Source organism: Phoca vitulina, unplaced genomic scaffold (assembly GCF_004348235.1).
Source record: "Phoca vitulina isolate PV1807 unplaced genomic scaffold, GSC_HSeal_1.0 scaffold55, whole genome shotgun sequence".
Lineage (NCBI taxonomy): Eukaryota > Metazoa > Chordata > Mammalia > Carnivora > Phocidae > Phoca > Phoca vitulina.
The window spans coordinates 6,742,076-6,762,226 of NW_022589758.1; positions in this window are offsets into that span (position 1 = coordinate 6,742,076).

Sequence of the window (20,151 nt, forward strand, 5' to 3'; positions counted from 1 at the left end):
ACAAATAATGCAATATATGTTAAGAAAGAAAAAAAGAAGAAGAAGAAGGTAGCAGGAGGGGAAGAATGAAGGGGGGGAAATCGGAGGGGGAGAAGAACCACGAGAGACGATGGACTCTGAAAAACAAACTGAGGGTTCTAGAGGGGAGGGGGGTGGGAGGATGGGTTAGCCTGGTGATGGGTACTGGGGAGGGCATGTTCTGCATGGAGCACTGGGTGTTATGCACAAACAATGAATCATGGAACACTATATCTAAAACTAATGATGTAATGTATGGGGATTAACATAACAATAAAAAAATAAAAAAAACATTAAAAAAAATGTTGCATATTTATGTAATGGAATAATATCCAGCAATAAAAAGAAATGAAGTGCTTGATACATTTTACACCATGGATGAATGTTGAAAACATTATGATGATTGAAAGAAATATACCATAAAGGACCACATACTGTATAATTCCATTTATATGAAATTTACAAAATAAGCAAATCCATAAAGACAGAAAGTAAACTGGTGGCTGCCAGCAGCAGGGGAAAGGGAGAAACTGGGAGGGAATTGGGCAATAACTGCTAATGGATATGGGATTTCTTTTGGGGTGATGAAAATGTTCTAAAATTGTGGTGATGCCTACACAATTCTGTGAATATGCTAAAAAAACATTGAATGGTACCCTTTACATGGGTGAATTGTATGGTATGTGAATTATATTTCAATAAAGCTGGTATAAAAACTTTAGTTTTCTCATGTGTAGTTTGATATCAGTGAAGAAATGTAAATCTCACTGCCATTTTTGTCTTTGGTTATTGACTATTTGGCAAGTATTCCTTTTACTTTAAGAAAATATTGAATTTTATTTAAAAGTACTGTACAATAAATCTTTTCAAAGCTCTTCTGCAACTCAGCCAATAAGTATTGGCAAAGACCAGACAATCATTGTCTTCTATTTCTGTCAACAGTTCCATAAACTGGCAATGATTCATAGCATTTGCATGTGTACCAAACAATTTTAATAACTGTATCCATGACACTTTTCTTAGGTTTGCTTCAGAAAACTGAGCACAAATATTTTCAATGTGTATTATACAGTGGAACAAAGCAATAAGGGAAACATCAGTCTTTTGTTTAAAAATTCAATAAATCTGTATTTTTTTAAACTAACATAGCTGAAGCATCAACTGTTAAGATAAAATGAATTTTTTTATATCTAGCTGAAATTCTTCTTTGACAGATGTAAAAGATTAAAAAAATATCTACACAATAAATTTGATTTTTAGGCTGCTAATTGACATAATTTCTTTATAAATTTATAAGTCCTTTGAGACAAAATGTACTCAAAGTATTATTGGGCAGTGTCACTTACATTGCATAACTCATCTGAAGCTATAGAAAAGTACATGCAATTTTTCAAATTTTGAATCAATTTTGACCTTTGAAATTGTTTGAAATTTCTTGTATGTCACAGGTGATTGTTTGGTGACATAACTGACATTCTTTCACTTTTTGTAAAATATCATTTAAAATCTTTTCCTTATAACTTTCCTTTTTTGAGGTGGGAAGAGAGGGGCAGAGGGAGAGAGAGAATGTTAAGCAGGTGCCATGGCCAGCATGAAGCCCAACACGGGGCTCGATCTCATGATCCTGAGATCATGACCTGAGTGGAAATCAAGAGTCAGACGCTTAACTGACTGAGACACCCAGGTGCCTCTCCTTATAATTTTCTAACACAATTTTCACAACTGGAATGATAAATCTTTTACTGTTTCTCTATCTAAGCATGGTTTTATTTTTGTGTTCAGGAATCTAAGCCACTCATTTTATAGCTAGCCAAAGTAATGAATTATTTTTTAAAAATTTGTTGGACATTTCATTATGATTTCCAGTGACTGATTTGGTTTTTTTTTATTATTGATACAAAACTTCTTATAAAATTCACTATGTATCTGCTGAAAATGCTCTTAATATTTTCCATTTAATTTTTTTCTAAAGTGTTTTAAACACAAATAGCTTTTTCATTTTGTTCTGCTGTCGCAAATTATAATTGACATTCATTGTGAAATTTGTGACATACCTTCTTCCAATTTGTTTTTTCCTGTTCTGGTCATAGTACTAATTTCTACATCTGCTCTCAATTCTGTATCTGTTCTTTGCCTTCATTTTAAATTAAAAAAATTTTGTCCATGTTTTTTGAAACTAGAAGAGTAATTTCATTATATTATAATTAAAATAAATATTTCAATTTTGATTACCAATGACTTTCATAGGTATTACTGTAACTCGTGGTGTCTGCATAAAATATTCAAATAAGCAACACCATGATACATTGGTGTGTTCAAATTGTATCAGTCCATTGACACTGACTAGATCAGTGATCTGTTAATGTGTAAAACTAGAAATGGGACACACACACACCATGTGCATTACATAACAATGATAATAGCTTATATGATGCAATGTTACAATGAAACAGAGTACTTTGCTTATTCTACCTCATTGATTACACTATCATTCCGCATCTTTACTTGGGATACTCTTGATTCATCTGTTAACCCTCAACCCATGTGTGACTTCCTATAGGATGCTTTCTCTGTTTTTTCCACTAGGCTGCACCAATCAAACTGCTTAAATATTAGAAGAATAACAAGGGTTCCAGCTTGAGTCTTAGAACTTTGTACATAAGCTTGATCATAACTTCCCGTATGGTGAAAAGGCCCTTTTGTGAGCCAGATCACCCTGAAGAAAGAGGAAGGCCCAATAAGGGTAGTTTAATAAGTAACAGCTTAGAAATTCCAAGGGCATGGGGATTTTGAGTACAGCATGGTATTTGTCATTCCAATTTGTCCCCTGTACTAGTATAGGTCCATAGGGATAAGAGGGATCATACGGCAATTAAAAAATAGAATCCTTAAATATCTGTAGGATATTTGAAAACTCAGGATCAAACTCAACAGAATGTTACCCAGAAGGGATGTACTATTGAGCACCTCCCATGAATACTGCAGTCCACCGGGCCAGACACAGTGATTCTTGGTGAAAGTGCATATCTTCACAAATATACATGAGATACTAAATGGGGACGTCCAGAGATTGTCAAGGCATACTTCTAAAAAGTCTGAGGTTTTCCACAATGAGCTACCACCTCACACCGGTCAGAATGGCTAAAATTAACAAGTCAGGAAACAACAAATGTTGGCAAGGATGCAGAGAAAGGGGAACTCTCTTACACTGTCGGTGGGAATGCAAACTGGTGCAGCCATTCTGGAAAACAGTTGAGGTTCCTCAAAAAGTTAAAAATAGAGTTACCCTATGACCCAGCAATTGCACTACTAGGTATTTACCCAAAGGATACAAACATAGTGATCTGAAGGGGCACCTGCACCCCAATGTGTATAGCAGCAATGTCCACAATAGCCAAACTATGGAAAGAGCCCAGATGTCCATCGACAGATGAGTGGATAAAGAAGATGTGGTATATAGATACAATGGGATATTACTCAGCCATCAAAAAAGAGAACTCTTACTATTTGCAATGACATGGATGGAACTAGAGGGTATTATGCTAAGCAAAATAAGTTAGTCAGAGAAAGACAATTATCATATGATTTCACTCATGTGGAATTTAAGAAACAAAACAGGATCATAGGGGAAGGGAGGGAAGAATAAAATAAGATGAAATCAGAGAGGAAGATGAACCATAAGAGACCCTTAACTATAGGAAACAAACTGAGGGTTTCTGGAGGGGCGTTTTGGGGAATGGGGTAACTGGGTGATGGGCATTAAGGAGGGCATGTGATGTAATGAGTAGTGGATGTTATAGGCAACTGAAGAATAACTGAACTGTACCTCTGAAACTAATGATACACTATATGTTAATTAATTGAATTTAAATTTAAAAACTAAAAAAAAAATAAAGCAAATGCCAGTTAAATTGCAAAAAAAAAAGTCTGAGGTTTTCACTGAGTATGTGGGGATAAGATTCAGTGGAATCTGTACCATTGTTAATATGACTCCCTTTGAACACTGGCTTCACTCTTTAATAACAGATTTTCAATGTATGTGTCTGATCAGACATAGGGACACCTAAGCTCCCAACTACTTATATTTATTTTCTCTACTTGTCTCTTAGCTCTTTAAAAATAGGGATTCTTTTTTTCTCTTTTTTCTTTTTTTTAAATTAATTTTGGTATTCTTAGTGTCCAACACTGTGTCAGGAATGCAGTAGCTATACAATAAATGGTTAATTGAATGAACAAATGAGCACATTTTAATTGGCACCATTTGAGAGAATGTCCAGCCTTACTGTTTAATCCAGAGAAGCTACTTTAATGGTGGGCATTTCATGCTATGCAGGAAGGGTGATTATTGACATGACAAACCAAGGGAGGGATATACATTTCCACAGGATAGATTTGCCTCACTCTAGAAAGAATATTGTCTAGATCTGTAAGTTTTCTCCCTACACATAAAGAGCTATCCCTGACTCTTAATGAACAAAGGAAAGATGGCCCTTGTGTGTATTTTGTACACCAAGGCTCTGTTATCTATACCAAAGATGCTTTGTTTGAAAGAAAAAGGACTCTGCTTTTCATTTTTTTTAATAAATTTATAAATTTTATATTCCTCCTAGTATGCAAGAACTTTAGAAAAGACAAAAAGCAATAAAAACAAAAGTCTTATTTTTCATTTCATAAACACTACAGCATGGGACAGCCAAAATGCCTATATACTTTCTTACCCTACTTATGAATGTGTTTGAATCACAACCTCTAAAAAGTGACTCAGTAACAACCTCAATTTCAAGTAGAATTCATCTCTGTGCTTTGCATTGAGGTTGGAAGAGAGCCTCATTCACTGGAATGAGTTTGATGATAGGATTGAAAAAGGTATTTCCACAGGAACCCAGTCTGGTTCTACCAATTTGAATCCCAGGTCTTGACAGCTGCCAGGTGGTAACAGCTGTGGCTTCCTCCTGACAATAAAAATGGAGCATTTCTGAAAAACTGTTTTGGATTATGAAGCAGACTCGTTTTCCACTTCTGTCATTGAGGGATTCCAAATTCTCTGTGGGTGTTAGAACTTCTGTCTCCTAATGGTAGAGGAGAGAATGTTTTGTCTTGTCAGATTAGCTTTTGTGGCGTTTTTCAAATACTCATCTCTGAATTTTGTTAAGAAAACAAAACTTTTCACCCACTGCACATGCTCAGAATTCTGTGATCTCTGGGTTTAAGTTATGGCTCCTTGGAATTCTTAGCTGGCCTGTTTCTTTGAGATGACATTGTTCTGCCAGCACATCACCTGCCCAATTAAATCTAAGTGATATTTTTTGTCTTTTTATGGGCTTCATTCATTCATTCATCCATTTACCCACTAGGTGGTTATTAATACCTACTGTGTGGAAAGGGCAGCAGGATCTCAAGATGTATTAGATACAGTCCTTATCTTCTAGTACTTTGAAACCCAGTGGCATATGTCTATATGCACACTATGTATTCCAGAAAAATGAATAAAAAAATACTTACAAGGAAGTTGCTATGAAAATGCCAAGCAGGGAGGAATTACTTCTCATTAGGAAAACAGAAAAGTTTTGTGTAAAAAGTGGCATTTGAAAGGTGGAGGAATTTCAGTCCATAGAATGGCATGAGACATTGTTCAGGGAGGAATATGTAATGACTGATTTGATCGATATTTAGATTTAATGCTATGCTGGAGCTGACTGGTACTGGCAATAAGATCATACTGTGTGCATTTCCTCCCAACTTCATGTTCTGTGGTGTCATGTTGGTAGCTTAAAATCAACCATAGTGGGAATATTTACACCATGGAAATCAGCAAATCAGGGTTCTTTTTGTTTGTTTTGTTCCTGTTATTTGAAAGCTGGTCTATCAGCACACTACTGGGTATATTGTGTTATTATTATCTCAACTCTCCCTAAATCTATGCCCTTTGCCTTGAGACTTTGAAGTTCTTCCCGCTAGAGTTAGGTGATATTTTACTGCCTTGCTGATCTTGGTTTGGTCAGATTAGCTGCTATGACCAATGGAATGTCAACAGATGTGACATGATCAAGTGCTCAAAATGCAATTGCCTACTTAGACTTGTGCTTTTGCATCCCATTCTTTCAACATGAGAAGGATAGTTTCTAGGCAACTTGATGTTTCTGGAACAATGAGACATAAATGGAGTAGAGGTGAACTGAACCAATAGTGGGGAGCCAGCAGAAACCATCTAAGATCAGCAGAGCCCAGCTGACCTATAGACATATGAGACAAAAGTAAATACTTATGTTTGTATGCAACTGCGATTTTGTAGCTGTCATTTATGGAGTAATTGCTAATGAATTGTGTTAGATTTGTATTACTGCTATAATAAATTACCACAATTTTAGTAGTTTGAAACAATACAAATTTATTCTTATATAGTTCTGGAGATTAAAAGTCCAAGATGAACCATATAGAGCTAAAACAAGATGTCAGAAGGGCTGGTTTCTTCTAGACGCTCCAGGGAAGAATCTGTTAATTGCTTCTTCCAGTTTCTAGAGACTGTTGGCATTCCTTGATTCATGGCTGCATCACTCCAATCTCTGATTCTGTTGTCACATTGCCTTAACCTGCCCCTGACTTCCTGTTTCCTCCTTATAAGGATCCTTGCGATTACACTGGACCCACCTGGATAATCCATGATAATCTTTGCATCTCAGGATCCTTAACTTAATCATACATGTGAAGTCCCTTTCATTATGTAAGGTAACATATTCACACATTCTGGGGATTATGACGTAGACATCTTTAGGGGCCATTATTCAGCCTACCACACTAATATAATTGGAAAATAAAGTATACATTTGGAATGGTGGAAAAAATGCTGGAAAAATAAATTGGAGTTAGCTGGGAGGTGCTTGGAGTCCACGATGGTTTTATCGAGGAGATGGATACACTCAGTGTCATGCTTGAGGAAAACTAGTATATGTGCTGCCGAAGTGAGCACATGCTTGAGGAAAACTAATTTGATGGACTTGAGCAGGATGAATTGAACTGGGGAGCAGCTAGAAGCAGGGAGGCTAGCAAGAACATTAGTCCAGGGGGACATTAATGAGGATCTGAACCAAGGGCATGGCAATAGAAAAGGAAGGGAGGGATGCATATTTTAGAAACTGAATAATACATCTAGAATTTTAAGCTTGGGTGACTGCTGATTACCTGTAGTAGAAATAGGGAAATCAGGAAGAGGGGCTAGGATGGGTAGGAGTTGGGAGCAACATGAGGATTAGAATACATGAATTTTTTTCCTGTTGACTTAAGGGGCTTGTAGGATATACATTTTCCCTTAAGACCATAAGCTGCTTCAGTTTTTGTGTCCTCAGTGTCTAACAAAGTATTTGGCATTTGTTAAGTTCTCAATACATGTTTATTGAAGGATGGGAGAAGGCCAGGGGGAAGAGATGAGGAAGGGAAGAAGGTGTTGAATGTCAGTTCTCTCACTCCTCACTCTAGCTGAGCCAACTCAATGGGTGGTTTTCAGGGCAGGCAGGGGAGCAGTATGAAAGGCAGGTTCTCCAGTTGCTCTGATGCCAGTCTGGGAAAATGCTCCTCTGTCTTTTTTTTTTTTTTTTTCCAGACCAAGATTCCTTATAGGCAGCTAGGCCAATGAACAAACATATGAATATGCGACCAGATAATACTTAACCTACACTAACTTTACCAACACAGAAGTAGAAACAGCAACAATGTACTGGTCCCAGGAGATATTACAAATGTGTAGGTCCAAGGTAATCTTTATGCACTTAACCCCAATTTTTTCTCTTGTGATCTATCTCATTCTTTGTCTGAGGCACACACCCTACCCAAACTGCTTCAGGACCACCAACGGCTTTACCTCTAATTATCTTACTATTTGCATTTTTCAAAAGTCAGTATGATGGCACTAGGTAGGTGGCTCCAATGCCAAGGTATCTGGGGTTGGTACATATATAGTTTCAGCTTCCACTGGGACCTAACTTTACTTGGTTAAACTCCCACTCTGTTTTTCTTCCTTTGGTTTGTCAGTCTGCAACAATTCAATCACCAAAACACATTCCCTCCTAAATGTACTATTTTATCTCATTTTATTTCTAACTAACATTAATGTTTTCCCCTTCATCAAAATGAGAGGCCCCCATTGCTCTATACTCTAACCAGCAGTGCTGCTGATGCAGTAGGATGAAAGACCCAGGATAGTTTAACAGTCTAGATGATAAGAAACAATATCAATGTCAACAGTGTCAAATGTCGTGGGTAAATGTCAATAAGAATGATGATTGAAAAGAAGACCAAAAGATCTTGTTAGTGGCTAGAAAAGCCAGTTAGTGGCTAGAAAAGCCAGCCATTCATTAGTGACCTTTATGAGTGCAGTTTCAATGGAGGTTGGGATTAAAAATTGACTGAGAGAGACGTGGAAGCCAAGGGGAGAAGATACTCTTCTGAGATGTTTGATGTTCACAAATAAATGAGTCAGGATAGTAGCTTAAGGTTGTAATAAGACAGCTCAAAGATTTTTTTCAGGACAGTTAAAATCACATTTTATAAATATTAGCCAATTATGTAACTGAAAACTTTAACACACTTGATAACCGCAGAATAAGGGGGAACTGATTGAGTCTCAAGATGAAGTAATTTGGGTCACTAATATTTTGTGTATTGTTTCTTATGAAATACAAATATCAGAACATTTTAAATCAGATGTGGTTAATGTTTATTTCCTATGTAAAAGAAGACTTGAATTAAAACATTTCCATCTCTTAACCTTTACAGAACTCCATGTCTGTTTTCAACAATGAAGGACTGAGGTAACACAAATATATTTATTTGAACACACATAACAGATGTAATTCCTCTTCAAAAGTTTTAAACAAAATCAAGTACAAATTAATCTTGCCATTTTTTGTTGGCTTTATACTTGAAGGAAACACAAATAAATACCATGTTTATTATTTTTTACTGTTTCAAAGGAAGTTGGTTCCTCTGATTTAAATCTGAGTGAAGATTAAATGAGAATGCAACCTAAGATTGAATTTGTGAGGTTTTCATCAAATTAGCTGTATTCTACCACAGAAAATCTCTTAGTACAATATAATGGCCAAAAGAAGTTATAGTTGCCTTCACATTAAGAGAGAAGAACATTGATTAAACATTCATGTTAAAAGAAATTGAACAGTAATATTAAAAGAGTTGAATATTTTCCTTCTGGAATATACTAATTAAATAAGCCATTATTTCTTCTCACACTATTAGCTTGTTAGAAACTTCATGAGACATTAAGCCCAACAAATCTTGAGGATTATGCAATGTGGTGAAGAGAGTATGGCCTGGACATCAGGAAGTTAAGCTCTCATTCTGACTCTACCATGCAATTTTGGGCAAGTGATTTTTCTGAGATTCACTTTCTAAGTTTTAAAAATATGAGAATAGGAGTAGCTAATCTAGATTAGCTACTTCATCCCAATACTAAGTCTTTAACTTTGAATTATTTGTTTGTTACTTGGTAAAGACAAACTGTTATGAAGCATCACCATCTTTCTTTTCCTTCAGAACTCTTGGTAGAAAGAGTGAAATAGCAGCCTGACATAATGCAGCTGAATACAAAAATGGAGCCATTATAGAAATATCATTAATAATTAGAATTTCTGCTTATACTTGCACTCTTATGTCCACATCAAATGAGAATGAGGATTATAATTTTGGAAAGGATAACATTTCTATTTTTATTAAAAGCAATAAGAGGAACTTGAATTTGATTGAGAGCTGTTTTAAGCATGGTTTACTTTGATCAGCATAAGTAAAATCAACAACAACAAAAAAGATAGGCTAGCTAAGAGAAGTTTATATTCTGACTTCACTTATCCACAGGGAAAATCAGTATGCTTTGGACACACTCCCTTGAAGGGATTCCCCACCTCCCACCCCTCAATTTGGTTGTTTCAGTTGGGACAGAATCTGATGGCATTTGACAGTAGTTCAGAAAGAGAAAATGATTAATTTGGAAGGGAAACTGCTTTGGGGTAGGTTCCTTATTTTCTGTGTTTATTTAAAAAAAAACTCCAAAAGTGAAATAAGTCAGTCAGAGAAAGACAAATACCATATGATTTCGCTCATATGCAGAATTTAAGTAACAAAACAAACAAACACACAAACAAAGAAAAAAAAGAGATGAACAAAAAAGCATACTCTTAAATACAGAGAACAAAATGGTGGTTACCAGAGGGGAGGTGGGTGGAGGGATGAGTGAAATAGATAAAGGGAATTAAGAGTACACTTATCTTGATGAGCCCTGAGAAATGTAAAGAACTGTTGAATCATTATATTGTACACCTGAAAGTAATATAACACTGTATGTTAATTATATTTGAAAAACAAAACCCAAAAGACATCCTCAAACATTAAATAATTACAATTTTGGAAACTCACTAACATACTCTTAACACATAACCCAAATGGATTTCTTCACATGACTTTTCTTATATCTGGAATACTTATTTCTTTTACAAACATGTTCCTTTCTTATCTTCCAAATATTTCTCAAGATACCTTTCCTCTCTGAAATCACATTGCCAACCTTGAACATCATCTCCCTGCTTCTGTCACTCGCTTAGTTGTAGGTCTTTCAAATATACATACATTCTCTAATTGTGCATATATGTCCAGGCAGCAAAAAATTGGTTTGTATCTATGAGCCATGGTAGAGAACACTGGGGCTATGAAAAGTAGCCCCCAACACTGGGATGGCAGGTTTCTTAGACCCCTTCAAATTCCTCCTGAGGAGTCAAATGCCCATGGCAGCCATTTTTTTTTCCAAAGTGAAAAAGGTGTGTTATTGGAGAAAGTATTTTTTAACAAAGGCTATGACTCTTAGCTATCCATATGCAAACAAAGAAAAAGAAAAGAAGAAAAACTTGTAAATATATTAACTGAAAGGTTCAGGGACATGAATATAAAACCTAAATATCTAAAATTTCCAGAAGGAAACAAGGAAGACAATCTTTTGTTTGATCATTTTGTTTGATCATTTCTTTCATTTTTCATTATTTGGCCATTTCTTTCTCACTTCTCCTGACCTCATTAAGCAGTTTCTGGGTTGCTCCAGTGTCATCATCTATTCCTCAAATTCAATCAGTTCCAAGTTGTGTTGATTTTACTACTCATGATCACTAGGTTCCTTCTCCTTCTTACCATCTCCATTACTTTCAAAAGCACCATCACCTGTATTATTGTTATAATACTTGTCCCCCTGCATTCACTATTGTTCTCTTATTTATTCTCTACATAACAGCTAGAGTGTTATTAAAAATAATCATAATAAAATATAATTATACATTTCCCCACACTTAATTTAAAATCATTCAATGACTCCTTTTTGTTCTTAGGCTAGAGAATGAATCCTTTATAAGGCCTTACAAATTAGTCACCATCTGCCCTAGTTTACCCAATTCAATATCTGTTTATGGCTGTTCTCCTGGTTTAATTATTATCAGCACTCATTTCACTTTCAAAAGTATGCTGATTCCTGATAAGTCATGTGACCCTTGCCCACCACCCCACCTCATTGCATGCCACTCTCCCTCCCACTCACTGGGCTCCAGCTTCACCAGCCTTCTCTCACTGCCTTAGATTTTCCTTTTTTTTTTTTTTTAACCTCAGAGCCTTGGCACATACCTCTCTGAAATGTGTTTTCCTCTTCTCTTTGCCAAGGTTACTGTTACTCATCCTTCAGATCTCATTTGATCTCATTTTAAATGTCACGTCCTCCTATTATATGTTCAGTACTTTGCTTCAAAGCATTTACCACCTTTGTAATCACATATAAATGTGTGTCATTAGTCAAATAATGTCTGACATTCCTTTCCCTCCATAAGACAGCAGAGGAAGTATCTGTTTTGCTCTCATGAAATTTCTAGTATCCCCCACAGAAACTGGCACAGAGTAGGCTACCGATATGTATTTATGGAGTGAATAACCTGCTGAATATGCTCAGGGCACTCTGTACATAGCACCTCCTACAATGTCTAGATTAAGATTGAAATTAAATGATTGCAAATATGATTAATGTCTTATATGAGGCTTTTTTTGCTCACCAGAATGTAAACTCCAAGAAAAGAGACCAATAGAGACTAGGACTACCTGGAAGGCAGCACATAGTAGAGTTCAAATCCCAGCTCTAGCACTATTTGTATGGCCATGGTCCAGCCACCTAACCTGTGTCCCCATCTTTAAAAGGGGGATGACAAGGATATGTATCTAATAGGGTGTTGTGTGACTCTTACAAAGTAGAATAGTGCCTGGTGCATTGTCAGCACCATGTAAGAATTCATTCTTTTTGTTATTGAGCACTGTATCTTTGTTTTTTGTTTTGTTTTGTTTTGTTTTTATTTTATTTATTTTTTAAATTTTTTTTATTTTTAAAGATTTTATTTATTTATTTGACAGAGAGAGACACAGCGAGAGAGGGAACACAAGCAGGGGGAGTGGGAGAGGGAGAAGCAGGCTTCCCGTGGAGCAGAGAGCCTGATATGGGACTCGATCCCAGGACCCTGGGACCATGACCTGAGCCAAAGGCAGTTGCTTAACAACTGAGCCACCCAGGCACCCGAGCACTGTATCTTTGTTATTTAGCACAGTATCCTGCTGCTGTGTGCATATGTTCAGTAAATATTTATTGAATTATTTCAGGGACTAAATTCTCTGCTGTCTGATGTGGCTATAGCCACTCTTGCATTTAATCACTCATTGAGTTGTATTGGGAGCAAGAACTATCTCCCACTTAGGTTATATTTTTATTATGTCTTAAGATAGCTCTGCGTTGTTCTCTGAGGATTTTAGAATCACACCAGAGAACACTTTTGTCTCATTTACTATCCTTTAAGGTGTCCTTTGCATGGAATCCTGGTCTGGTACCCAATGTGGGATCCAACCTAGAAGGCATTTTGAGGATTAGTTGGCTGGGGATATCCCATCTCTCCTTCCACCTGGCTACAGTGTTCTTGGGCCAAGGACATTCCTCAACTCTCTTTCATCGTCTTTCCTTGTTTTTTTTTTTTTCTGGAAAACACTCAGTCTGGGGGTTTAAGGGATCATTCTTGGTGTTTGGTACCTTTGCAAGAGGGGTGAGAACTGTCCACCAGACTACTTTTCAATCACTGTCCTGCCATGAGGATCTCCAGGGCCTCAAACAAAGACAAAGTGGCCCCCTCCACTGATACTTCACATATTAACACAACTACCTACATGATAATGATTATATGTCATAGGCCTATGATATTAATTATATATTACAAATAAATATCATATTATAGGTCTTAATATATATCATAATTATATTTATCTTCTATAGAGTAAGGCCAGTGCTAACTCTATGATTGTTCCCACATATAACAAATACCAAACCTTGGTTGGCATGCAGCATGTTGCTTTGAATTGTGTGAAAGGAATATAATCTTACATTAAAAAACAAATTGTCATTGCTTCTTCCAGCCTAAGCCTGTTACAAATACAGTCTTCCTTCGATATATTATATTTAGAGATCTTCCTCTTTGTATTGAATTTCCTCCATTGTTTACCCTGGGCTGGTGGGCCCCATTAGATAGAAAAAGTATTTTTTCTGTGGAAGAGGTGCATCTTGGGAAGGAGCTGAAGCTACTAGTCATCCTTTGTCTGCTATCTGGGTTGTCCCTGACCCTGTTTCAGTTAGCAGGAAGAACATACCATACCACAGGTCAACCTTTGATGCTGGCCATGTGTGAAAGTGAGTAGAAGTTTGTCTTGGTTGGGTTTTTCCCAGAGGCATACTATCAGACAAAAATTGAATGTATGTTAGGGAGGTATAAGAACACTGGATAGGAATGGGGAGGTGATACATGGAAGGGAAGACAGTCAATAAAAGGTGCTTTTTAAAAAAGTATACAACTAAAGTTTATTCCCTTTGGGAAACATTGGAAATGTGGTCAAACATACATTGTAGCATAACCCACACAAGGAGCCAGGTATCCAAGACATTTGTACCTCCATACCCATTAGCCATTTTTTCAAGGCTGTCCCTGGAGGAATATTGGTCCCAGGCACTGTTGTGTGTGTGGACAAACTTGGTTCTAGCAGCCCCAGGTCAGCCTTCTGGCAAAGACAGATGCACTGGCTATTGGAGGACAGGCTGGTATGCAATGGACATTGTAAGGAGATCAAAGAGGACAGAGGAGGAACATTGACAGTATCTACTATATTATTGAAAATGTCCCCAATTTTATATCTGACTAATGAACACATTACAGAGTGGATATAATGTGACTGTGGCGAAAAACCTCTTATTCCCAACACTGTAAAACCAGTTTTTTTTTTGTTAGTTTCTAGCTTTTATTGTGTAGCTCTTATTGTGTTACTTTCCTCACTGCCACTTCTCTTTTATCCCTTTGTTCCAATTCCACATGCTCTGTTTTTTTTTTCCCTCCCCTACTGGCATACCCATCCTGCTTACATCACCTTTCTTCTCTAAGTTTTTCCCAAATGGAAACCTCAAGTCTTCTCTCAGAACAAACACCATTATCATGGGTGATAACATGATTATTATTGCAGTGAAGATAACATTTGTTGAGTGAATGCTCCAGTGGTCACTGCTCCCGGCTGTCACAAAGATGGCTGAGGAACCACTAAGTCAGGATAATGAGTAATAAAAACTGAAGGGCTCTTTTCAGCCTGGCTTCCCTTATGCCTAGGCGGCTATTGGCCCTGTGTAACTCTGCTCTGGATCTGAGCCATTCTGCCTCATCTATCTAGCATTGCCTGGAGGAAGACTGCCGCTCATGTCAGATGAAACTGATGATGATTCTTGGCTAGGAAAGTAAGATTCCTGAATGATTAGGATAGTGAGGCCCAAGTTCATATCTGACACTCCTTTATCCAGGCCTTCTGATCCTCACTCTACTTTCAGGACTATGACTCCTGTTAAAATGCCCCTGGGTTTGATTTTTATCATTAAATCATGCTGTCATAACTGTTTACTCAAGAATGCTGACCCTGTTTAGAAATTACAGTCGCAATGTTACCAGATGTACATACTAATAGTCGACTAGGACCAGTCCTCATGTAAGTGGAATGTTATCATGTGATCTCAGGGATGCTGGGCTCACCACAAATGTGTAGTACTTAATTGCTTCCCACAGCCTGACATTTCTTGACAAGAAATAAATCATTTGAGGGGGCTGTGAGGGAGAATCCAAATTGTAAAAGAATACTTCTGGGAGAACTATTTTGTTGTTGATTTGCCTATATTTTTATTTTTAGCAAATTAATAGAGGTACTTAATTTTTAAAAGCACAATTAGCACTAAAAAACTTATAAGAAAATACAGCCACTGCTCCACTCTTTCCTACTCCCTAAAAACCACTCCTCAGAAAAAACTACCTTCAATTCTTTTAGCTATTTATTCTATTTACCTACATAATTATACACAAAATGTTTATACTGTGATTTCTTATTTATCTATTTTGTACATTATTTATTGACTTCCTACAGTGGAAGATTAGAATTTAGTACACTTACACACACCCATATGTCTCTCTCTTAATCTTTCCAATATAGTTGTATCATAATTTTTGGTTAAATGAATATCCTGTGTCAAACACTAATATGACTATGTAAAACTGTTCACATTTTGGGCATATAGTATGCAATAATTCCATTTCCTTTATTGTACATCTTTTTCTCCAGGTAATAACTGCCTTTTCTTTATGTTTGTTTAGTTTTCTGTGAACCAATCACTAATTCTTCCCCAACTCTCCCACAGAGTTATGGATGCTTCTCAATACCATTAAACACATCTGGTATCCTTATTAGCTCCATCTCCCTACTCTTTCCCTATGAGACATCAGTCCTAGAGTCTCCTGTTATCTTGATTCAATATGAATTAGTTGTTCTTTAGACCAGCTTCATGGCTGCCCTGCCACAATTTCCTCTGTTAATAAAGGAATTCTTTTTTCTCTCCTGTGTTGACTTCCCTGTCTCCTGGATCCTAAGTCTTCTACTTTTTAGGTTCACTCCCTTGTGTTAGTAAAGCACATTCTGGAGTAGCTTCCTAGAAATACATTTTAGATTTCTTTCATGCCTGAAAATGTTCTCCTCTCACTCTTTAATGTTAGTTTGGTTGCATGTAGAATTCCAGAATGGAAATAAACTTTAATCGAAATGTTATGGGCATTGCTCCAGCTTCCAGTGTTGCTGCTGGAAAGTCTGATGATAAATTGATTCCTGATTCGTAGTGAGGAAACTTTTTTTTCTTCTAGGAATTTTTAGGGTTTCTCTGTATCTCCCTATTATTCTAGCACTCAAAATGATGTGCCTGGTGGATGTATAGTTCTTACTTTCTATATTTTCCTTGGCATTTAGTGAGTTCTTACCATTTCTGGAAACTCATTTCTATAATTTCTGGGAAGTGTCCTATTGCCTCTTTTATAATTTCTACTATATTATTGAAAATGTCCCCAATTTTATATCTGACTAATGATATAACTTCTTTTAACTATTTTAGTTAACTATTTTTAGTTAACCTTCTTTTAACTATTTTTAGTTTGAAACTCTTTTTTATAAGTGTATTTATTTATTTTTAAAGATTACAGTTTAATTAATGTACAGTGTCATATTAGTTTCAAGTGTACAATATAGTGATTCAACAATTTTGTGCATTACTCAGTGCTCATCATGATGAGTGTAGTCTTAATCCCCTTCATATATTCCACCCATCCACCAACCTACCTCCTTTCTGGTAGGTTGAAAGAACAAAAGTTTGTTCTCTATATTTAAGAGTCTGGTTTTTAGTTTGTCTTTTTTTTCTTTGTTTGTCATGTTTTCTAAATTAGACACATGAGTGAAATAATATGGTATTTGTCTTTCTCTGACTGACTTATTACACTTAGCATTATACCCTCTAGATACATCCATGTTGTTGCAAATGGCAAGATTTCATTCTTTGTTATGGTTTAGTAATATTCCATTTATATAGCTCTGCATGATTGGATGGGACTCAACTATTTTATTGGAGAACCCTCAAATATAAGCATCTATAAGTGTTTTTCTCTTGGGATTGTGTCTTCAGAAAAGACTCTCAATTTCCTGCCTGGAGTATTAGAAGCCTAACTGCTAGGGTTCTAGAAGTTAAAAAAAGGAAAGGAACTTTAAAAATTTCACCTGCTTCTCTTCCATACCCTTTATTGAGCCAGGCTCTGAAGCCTCTCAGGCTCATTTGTTCCAGGTTCCTTTTGAGTTGCAGAGTGGCAGCTGGCTGGGCAGAGTTATAGAGAGAACCTGGCGTGGGGGGGGGGGCTTTATACACTTTCAATCAGTTTTCTTATCTTTCACTTAACCTTCTGAGGTATTTGTGTGTCTGGTTTCTCAGCCTTTCTGGGATTCTACAGGGAAAATTAGCTTATTTCCTGTTGGCATTTCTCTTTGTAGACACTTAGTTTCAGGTTTCTGTTCTAGGGAGTTGCTCTTATAGAGATGGGCAAAGCTGTTTTCTCAGCACCACATGTACATTTCTGCCCTTAGGAAAGAGAGTAGAGAGGGAGGTAAGCCAAACAGTTTCCTTTTAAGTACACGGGTGTATGTGTGTGTGTGTATATATATCTTCTTGCTCACATTCCATTGGGATAATTCAGTATCATGGCCACACTTACCTCTACGGCAGGATGAAAAATGTAGTCACTAGCTAGCCAGCTATATGCCTTGATAAAACTCCATATGTGTGGGGAGGTTCTTATTAAAAGGAATAAAGGGAGGATGGGTACTGGGGGATGATAGGCAGTCTTTGCCACACATAGGAATAGTGGCATTGCATTCCACATTACAGTGGTTCATCTGCCCGCAAAACACAAGTCTTTCACAGACGGACACGTGGTCAACAGCATGTGCACTTCTAAGCATCTGCTGCCCTGGACTTATGGGTGGGCTATACTGACCATCCTAACCCATGGTCACAGCACTCCTAGATTCCCTGTAAGCAATTCATTTTTTCCTTTAACAGAAACTAAGATTTAACCAGATAAGGCTTTCAGCCATATAGGTAATTTTTATAGGCTGCCTCTACTCATAAACCATCAGGAACATCTACAGGAGCATCTTTTTTCTATGCTTGGAGAGAGTTGGACCACAATCTCCAAATTGGTACCTATTTTACATGATATAAAAAAGAACATTCTATGTTTAATACAAAATGGGGAAAATTCTGTCTATTATTCAAAATCAGTACTTTCTATATACCCTACTGCAGTACTTCTCAAAGATGGATGTGTATAGGCATCATCTGGAAACGTGGTTAAAATGCAGATTCTAATTCAGTAGGTGTGGGCAGGGCCTGAGTGTCTACATTTCTTTTTTTTTTTTTTAGTATAGTTGACACACAACATTACATTAGTTTCAGGTGTACAACATAGTGATTCAACAAGTTTATACGTTATACTGTGTTCACCACAAGTGTAGCTACCATTTGTCACCATATATCACTATTACAATACGATTGATTATATTCCTTATGCTGTGCCTTTTATTCCCATGACTGATTCATTCTATGACTGGAAGCCTATATCTCCCACTCCCCTTCACCTATTTTGCCTATCTCCTACCCCCTCCCCTTTGGCAACCATCAGTTTGTTCTCTGTATTTATAGGTATGGTTCTACTTTTGTTTGTTTATTCATTTTTTTAGATTCCACATATGAGTAAAATTATATGGTATTTGTCTTTCTCAGCCTGACTTAGAGAGTCTGCATTTCTAACAATCTCCTGGGAAATGCCAACTTTGCTATCCAGGAACCACACTATGGTTAGCCAGACACTAAGTAATTCTTCTGTTAGTATCCAGTTATGTTTTACTTTGAGATCAGACAGCTCACATTAGATGCAGTATTCATATGTGTCTTAAGGAGAAAACAAATGCATTTCCTCTGATAAGCATAAGCAAAGGAGTATCACAGATTTTTGCAAATTTTGCTGTACCTAGGAAATTTAGCAAATAGTAAAGCTGAATGATAAACAATGATGGGTGGGTTACAATCCCACAAGAGACTGCTTGGCCATGTAAGTCAAAGAAACCATAATTGCCTAAAGCACCCAAAGAGAAAAATTGGTTATGCAGCTGGCTATTCTCTTGTTTTATGATTTAAGTTGCTTAATTAATGAATATGAACATGTACTCGAAGACCAACACATTTCATTTATTTTAAGCAGCTGGTCTCTGGTTTCAGTGTATCTAAATTTTTGGACTGTTTTGATGGCTGTGGTAGCTGCTGGTTTTTGGAAACTGTAGTTCAACATGGAGAGTACTACTTATTAGTAGAAGCAGGCCAAGATCACTGATTATTTTTCCTAAACCAATTGAAGTATAAAAAAATCCTTTTAATACTCACATTGTTTGCTTCTTTGCTTTATGCTGACTGTGTGACTTGCTGAGTGACTCATTCTCAAAGACTACCCCTTAGAATTAACTTGCCAGAGGTACTCATTTTTACCTAAAGACACTGTGAAGTGCAAGTCTCTCATTTTTATTGTCAATTTCTGTTCTCATATGGGGCAACAAGAAGGGAGATAACCATCTAGTTGTGGGAGAGGGGATTTTCCTAAATTCTTATTGTTGGAAAAAATGGTTTTATTCCAGTTTCTCATGAAGAAATTTTTTTTTTAAGATTTTATTTATTTATTTGAGACAGAGAGAATGAGAGAGAGCGAGCACATGAGAGGGGAGAGGGTCAGAGGGAGAAGCAGGCTCCTTGCTGAGCAGGGAGCCCGATGCGGGACTCGATCCAGGGACTCCAGGATCATGACCTGAGCCGAAGGCAGTTGCTTAACCAAGTGAGCCACCCAGGCACCCTCTCATGAAGAAATTTTTAAGTAGATGCTTGAAAATAATCAATGAAAGAAAGCTATATTATCAGTAACCTTGGAAAGAGTTTTGAATCTTGGGGTAGGAGGACAGAGTAAGGGGTAAATTTCTTTTGAATTTTAAAGTTGAAGTAAAACATGGGGAAGCACAAAAATAAACAAGTATGTGGCTTGAGGAATTTTCACAAATTGAACACCAATAATGTAACCAACATCCATATAGATAGAACATTACCACTACTCCCAGAAACCTTGCTCATGTCCA